A 7,875-nucleotide genomic window follows, 5' to 3' on the forward strand; every position below is an offset into this window, starting at 1 on the left:
CTCTGTCTTCCCAGCGCTGATATTTACACACGACACCAGGTACTCATTTGAATCTGATTTGGTGGAGGAGGGGCTCAAGATAAGTTCTGATGTCGTCACCAGATCAGATATTACTCACCGCTAATGTTAGCCGGAGCCAAGCAATTGAACTGCGCTGTAAACCTGGTGACCTGAGTTTGATTTCTATCCACATGTGCGTACGGTATTGCACGCACACACATATATGCAGTGCACCGATGTGTATAGCAATTTCGTGTCCACATATATCATACCCAGTACATTTTATGTTGTTTCAAACCTGTAGGGGATGTATCTGGCAGATTAGGTCATGTGGCTGTGTGAAGATCGCACAATGCTAGGGCCATGCTGGGACACTGCTGTGAGAAAAGCCAAATGACCATTTGCCATCTCATTCTCGCCAACCCCGTGGGGACCTCTTGGGATTTCCCTGTTCCACTTTTTTTCTCTCTCTTTCTCTGTCTCTTTCACTTAAAAAAAATCAAAATAAAACAGGAAGCGGCACTCAGGATGTTTGTTGAAAGTTGTTTAGACATGCGGTCTCGTGTTTAAATAAAAATACTTGAGAGTTTCCAATGGAGCGGAGTATTATATTAATATGGCCCAAAACACCCGTGCAGTTTTTGTTGTGGAATAATTGCGTTATGATTGGATTAATTGAACTATGGTATTGCAACACAGGAGATCGTCTCTTATCTGTGGTGATGTTGGAGACCCATATCGCGGGGTTGTCTGTAAATGTACTCACACTTATCGTGGATAATTGTGGATAATTGAGTAAATTGCTGGCACAGCTCCTTTTGCAGGTAATTGGAAGCTATTCCCGCAGTGACTTTACGAGAAAAGTCATGGATGACGACGGATGATTGTCAAAACACCTCCGTGGGAAATGGGAGTTTTCGCCGACTCTAAGAATCCCCACGGAAGAGAGAAATTCTCCTGTATTTCATTTTACGGGTGTATTCGTGCGCATTCTCTTCTAAGCGTTTTGTTCATGTCTCTTTCTTTACGTTAGCCCTGTCTTCCTGTGCTGCTAGCCTTTGTTCATCTTGGCCGTGTGCATTTCTCTTTGAGTCAGTGTCCATGCACTTGTCAGCAATGTGTGTGTTTAGCGTTCACGTATATGAGTCTAGAGCCGGTGTTTGCAGTGGAATGTCTGTGCAGCTTGTACGGGATTCATTTTGCCATGCTGGGATGAGTGCAGTTTATTTTCATTTAATGCCCTTAAGGCTGCATGAACCTTGTATTACCTCACTTTGTCTCTCATGCCTCGGTTTTGGCCGTCTCCGGTGCAAAAACAAAAATCTATCTCGCTCGCCAGAGGATGGGCAGCGCTTTGCAAAGCTCAGCGCGTGCTCCAATGTCAAGTCCACGCACGGCCAGGAAGAGCCGTAGCCAGAGAGCTTTATTTTTCAGAGCGGTGGGACTCCTTCCAAGTGAGCCGATCTGTTCTGCTTCGGCAATTTTATTGAGCGTTACAGTTTAGGGAGACATGACTACCCGTCCCCTCCGACCAGCCCTTCACCACCACCATCCTCATACCCCCCCCCCCCCTTGCAGCACTTCCTCCTTTTCCTGCTAGAAGCAAACTGTGGTTGCCACTGTGAGATGGGGTGGAGAGGGCAGGGGTTACTCGTGCTTTTCTTGAATGATTGCATCGAAATAGTGGTTTTTCTGTTGCACAAGGGTTACTCCTCTTAGAGGGAGCCCCATTTTGCAGAGCATCCTCTATTATCTGTGGGTAGTCGGGTGATTTTGCTAGGCCACACCTCTTTTCCACGAGAAAATCACGGATATTATGAAGCCACTTCGTTATGCATCCCAGCCCTTTATCAAGCCAGAGCTTGGGTGAAGGCTCTCTCCATGCAGCAATTACACTTTGCCACAGCTGTGGCCAGAAATTTGAGCATGTTAATGCTTTTGTTGTGATTTTCTATCCAGTGCTGGTTGAAGGCCTCCCCCACACGGTGTTGGTTGTAGGGATTTATTGACCATACTTCATTACCCTGTTCAGAGGGGGTTGGTGATTGTTTCAGATATCACTTGCCACTATTGTTAGCCGTGGCCCGGAATCAAACTCATGTCGTCAGGTTCACAGTGCAGTGTGTGAACCACTGTGCCACTGCTCAACCCCATGTGCTTCTAATTTTTAATTTCAAATATTTCGAGCCTGCAGAATATGTAGAACTGTTTGGGTGGGTTTCTGTTACAATTTTTGTGAAATATTGGCAATGTTTATTGTAACAATTTATTTCCATATTTACTGTACATTCCATGCATATTTCTGTTTTTGACAACTGAATATATAACACATTGTATTTCTCCTATAGCATGTGGAGTGTGGGCTATTTTACGCATGGGGTTCTCTTTTACACAAGCTAAACACTTGCTTATGGAATTGGCCAAACATCCCAATACAGGACTATCCTGACACAGAGTTTTGGGCCTCATTTACGCATCCCTAGTTGAATAGAGACCCTCATTTTTATTTTTGATAAAAGAAGGCAGATCTCTTACACTGATGGACAATTAAGAATACCCCACGGTGCGACTGCGGTCACCAATCCAGTGCCATGGACCACATGGTGATACCACCAGCCACTTCCATCATTTGCTGGCACCATTTAAGATATTTCAGTCAGCTACTCCTGAATCATTTCACCGCCTCACTCACCATCGTTCGCCTGAACATATAACGTTGCTGATCAACTACCCCGCCGTACGTAGCAAAAAGGATCAAATGTCCTTTTATCATACTATTTTAATAGTGCAAGAATGATAGTCAATAAAATGTGTCCCTTTACATTGTCCTGTAAGAGTTGTTCTTGGACGGCCGCATATCCAGTAAGTTGAAAGTCCGACTGATTTTGTAGATTTGGTGCCAATTTCCCTGCTGTGGACACGACAGTTGGGTGCCTAGCACCTCTGGCCACCTCACTTTGTCTCCCGCGAGCGCCAATCTCAGAGCCGACTCGCACTCGCCCGCTGCAAGGGTTGTGCCTGTTGCCGTGGTCAACGTGGTACTGGACGCTGGCTTTGCTGCTGGACCTCATGGCTGGCAGGATTCAAATGTACATGGCCGTTTCAGGTTAAAGTGAGACAGTATAGAATGGCTGCGTGTGAATGAGGGGGTAAGCTTAATCATGTTATTACCTTTGTTGCCTGATGTATTGTATTCCAGCCTGTCTTCAATCCCACAATTCAACAACTGACCCAAGCGATGGTTCGGGTTACTCTTTTCTTTTGTCTGACCATGAATAAATTCTTGCACGCAGGTGCAAGTGTGTGCAATTGGATAGTGGGGGGACAATGCGTCAGGGAGGACGCAGCACAATTGCCTCTGCTTGTACAATGCACTGAAATTATGAACGTGTTTTAAATATACGTTGACCGGGTATGTTGTGTACGTATGTTCAACTTCTTTTGCACCGTACGTTGCCAACCGTGCTAATCGGAGGTGCAGGTAGGCAGGCAGGCTGGAGGAATGCATTGAGTCTGTCACGTTTGCCACGGGTATCGTAACCGAGTGGGAGCGTTCAGATCTTTCAAACAGTCGTGTGTTTATTGTTAAAGGGGCCTTTTGTTGAGACTTCAAATCTCTACTTTAATAGTCCAAAGTCAAACTGCCTCTATGCTAATATGAGAATGCGGTGGTGCTCCTATCCATAGGCTGGCTCTCATCATGGCAATGTGGAATTTACGCATTAGGATGGAAGCCAGTCTTTTCATAGCAGGGTCATGTGTGACCTCCCACACGTTTTACTAACTACACGGGCATCATTGACCAAAGAAACCAGATCTGTAATTATAGCACAAGCGTCGGTCAAAAGCTGTAAAATGGGTTGACCTTTGCATGCTTGCAATTGTCATTCATCAGCCCGGAGAGCTGCTGCTGCTGCTGCTTCAGCTGCTACTGCTGCTTCAGCGTGGGTTTCACAGAAAGTGCCCGAGGGGGCATTCGTGACACCAGTGACCTGTTGATGTGCCCAAATCCCGGGTTTTGGCAGAGCGCCCTCCACAGGATCGTCTGATCCTCGGATCTCGGGTATGCGCACGCCAAAGTCAGTGTCATGGAATTTTATTGAAACCGCCTTTTTTAAAATTAAGACCAGAAATGGTGGCGCACACTAATCGAGAAACTTAAAAGGGGTTTGGGGCGGTGGGGAGGGGGAGGTTGACGGATCACCCCTTGAATCTGTGGGTTTTCTCTGGGTCGGGCGGCTTCCTCCCACAAGAAAGAAGAAGCAAACAACCCGCGAAGGATTCTCGTGAAGAAAAAAAAAGTCTACAGACGGCATTTGAAGATTCCCTGGGAATATTTAAGCGCCCGCCGGGTGGCTTGGTGGCTCGGAGAGATAATATTGTGTCTGAGCAACGAGCCGGCACTGCTGGAGAGCCGGGATTCGAATGTGGGTATCAGCCGCCCGTCATTAAACCAGGTCCTGAAGTGTAACGTGCTAATGATAGTCTCAGCCTGGTCACTAATGAATGCACACAACAACAAAACACATGAAATGTTCCTCTCCCCCCCCCCCCCCCCCCCCCCCACTTAATTCAAATCATTCCCCCCCTGAGGAGTATGAAAGTGTTAATTGATATAGCGACAAACTTTTTTGCATGGCATATAAAGTTGGGCATTTGGTCTAAATAGGATAGTCGAGTTAAACGACCTTTGGTTTCTTGAGCATATGTCTGTGGCATTATCTTATGGGGCAAATTCTCTGGCAACATAATAGGGCACCACTATCTGCAATAGCACAAGAGGAATATAATTGGGGGAAAATTAGTGGTCACTGTCACAAATGTATACTCTTTGGTTCTTTCGGTAAAGTCACATAGGTAGAAATTAAATAGAATAAAACCTGCCCACGTGACTTTACCGAAAGAACCAAAGTGGATGGATTCCTGCAGTCACGAAAGCTTCAAATCAAGATGTCACAAATTTGCCAGCTTAAAGTCGCTATTCTTTGAAAGCTCTCGAATTCAATGAGAAAATTTCATGTAATTGTTTCTCTCCATTGTATTTGAAGGACCAGTTATAATAGCATGGCACAATATACAAGTAACTAGCAGTTCCAAAAGAATCCCATGGAATAATGTATGAAATACAATCCCAGCTGAATATATATATTTTTTGCAGTCATATAAGATTGTTTTACAATTTGAAACATACAGGCAACCAATGTGGCAGCACTTTGGGATACATTCCAAGAACCTCGGAAAATATCCACCAGAGCTGAGACATCCTCGCACGCAGCGCTGTGGCTGGTTTCCACAAACAACCCCAGGCAGGAGACATTGAGGCCAGGAAACAAAGCTGCATTGTCCCATTACCGATGGGACATCACAGAAAGGAAAAGGATCTGGCGGATATTGTTCCCTTCCTATTGCCTCCCAAGTACCGAAATGAAGACGTATTGCTGAGCACTTCCCTTCCCTACCTCCTATCCCGTGTGTTTGCGTCCCATTCCACGAGCACAGATTAAACAGGCAGTCATAATAAACAGTGGAAAGTGGTGGGGGGGGGGGGTGAGGTACATATTTATTTTTTAAAGTGAGTCCTGCATGTGGCTGTGAATGAGTGATTTTGTTTTTGTGCATATCACACCTATCACTGTCATGTTGGCAACGTGAAATATTTTTCTTTGGCAGATATTTCGCCAAAAGTCCACGTTTGTTTGTCATATCTTGTCTTGAGACAATTTTGAGAGGACATCTTTATCATTTTTTTTGTTTTGAACAATTGGTTTTATTGCAGAAATGTCTTCCCGAGAACACAGTTTCCATCTCTCCACGTCAATGCTTTGGGGCTTAGAATCTGAATATTTATTTATACTGGAGGAATCCTATGAGCTATAAAGATCTTTTTCACAGATGTCCAGTAGGGGTGGGTAAGAACTTTACAATAACAATACAAAAAAATACAAAGACATGATAGGAGTACAACATGATAGGGGTTACCTTTGTCATCACTCTGCATGTTTGCACATTTCTCAGGCATCTGTGGCCATCAGACTTCTTGTCACTGTGCCAGTGTTTCCCCCCCCCCTAATTTCTGGTGGAGATATGCAAAATGCCCCTGAAAACTTTACACTGATCAGAAGTCAACGATACTCAACCAGACGGAAGTAAGATACAGCAATTTGAAACAAACACCCCAATTGTAATAGAATTTTCTTACATATCGAATTAGCATTGACTTCGACGTACAGCAGATGCTTAGCAACGCAACTACATAATAAGGGGAGCCGGGCAGGACGGCGAGGGTTGCTTCTCCCTCCCGTCACTACGCTTTAGGATATTCAATGAGTTGCTTCAATTTGGCTGTTGGGAGCATTTGGCATTCACGATGCATTTTTAGAATCTTAAAACACGGTCTGATGTAACTAGGGCAACTTGCACCAACCCACAGTCATTCAACACACTGCTTGGCAATTTGTGTCTTTTCTTAAGTTCATTATTATTAGTAGCGGTAGTATAATTGATATGATAATATTGTAGCATGCGCACAGACTGCCTTCCTGCTTAACGCACCTTGTGCCAATCAATTCTTGCATGCCACCACTTTGTGGTGCTGCCCTGCGGAAAACGCTCCAATTTAAATGTTTCTATACATGACCATAATCCCCCGTTTCACGCGGGAGATGCGTTCCTGACAAGTGCAGCGCTAGGCGAGAGATTCATGTACTGAGTCACATTTGTCAAATCTGCCTGCGGTCTTCCCAGGGCGGTTTGCAGGTACGCCGACGTGTACCGTATTCACTGCGCGCGTATACCCAGAATTCCCATACCGCTTAGACGCGCGCAGCTCAAGAGAGTAGTTCATCGTCAACCGCTCATGAAGCATGTTATAGTGGGGGCGCGTTCTGCGTTACGACAGTGCGCTTTCTGCGTTGCGTGAAAAAGTGTTCCTTAATGGAAGAGGCCGCGTTATTATAGCGAGAACGTGTTGCGTGGAAAAGGACTGACATTCGTGCAAAATATTGATTTCCAAAAGTCGTGATTTTGTTAAAAACTACAAATGCTAGTGATTTTAATTTATTCTTGTCACAACCAGAGGTCAAGAGCATCCATTTGATATAAACCTGATTTTTGTAAATAATGAAGAATATCGGAATATAAATATATAATTATAGACATCTCATAACCTCATATATAAATATCTATCTGCAGGAGAAAATGAAAAACTCGAATCAAGGTGCTTCGTAAATATGATGAATGCCTGTTTGTTTTCTATGAAGATACATTTCTGCAGTGGCAAATAAACATTATGATGAAGCTTTCATATTTACTCCAAAGGCAACGTGTTCCCCGGCCTGTGTCTTTCTCGCTGCTTCTCCCCCCATTGTCCCCCACCAAACGTGAGGGTTTGGCTTTACGTCACCCTGCCAGTCAGTGTGAGAAGCAGGGGCGCAGGACCGGGTCAAATATCATTCACCACTGATGTTGATTCACCACTATGCCCGTATTTCTTCCCATTTCTTACATTGTTTTACCGTAGTTATGTTTTAGAGAGAGGGATCAGTTTAATTTTAAGATACTTTAAATAAATATTCTATAGACACAGTGAAGTTATCGACATTAGAACGTTCACAATGTGTCCCTCCGCGGGTATTTCGATGTCAAGGGGAGAGTGTTCCCGAAAGATATACTCGCGTTTACTCGCTGTGAGCGATTTGTCTTGTATGTGTTATGTTTTACTAATCACCCTGCTATGATTGTGCAGGCTTTTTCAGATAAGCAGCATGAGTTTGTTTATGAACGCCATGGCAGTGGATCCTCTTGAGGGTTTCAGTGTAGAGGGCAGCCCATTTCTTTTTGCTGAGCCGTTTGTGGTCATGTACAAGGGGAGAACAA

The sequence above is a fragment of the Lethenteron reissneri genome, chromosome 14 (assembly GCF_015708825.2).
Source record: "Lethenteron reissneri isolate LAM-NWPU_2019-01 chromosome 14, ASM1570882v1, whole genome shotgun sequence".
Lineage (NCBI taxonomy): Eukaryota > Metazoa > Chordata > Hyperoartia > Petromyzontiformes > Petromyzontidae > Lethenteron > Lethenteron reissneri.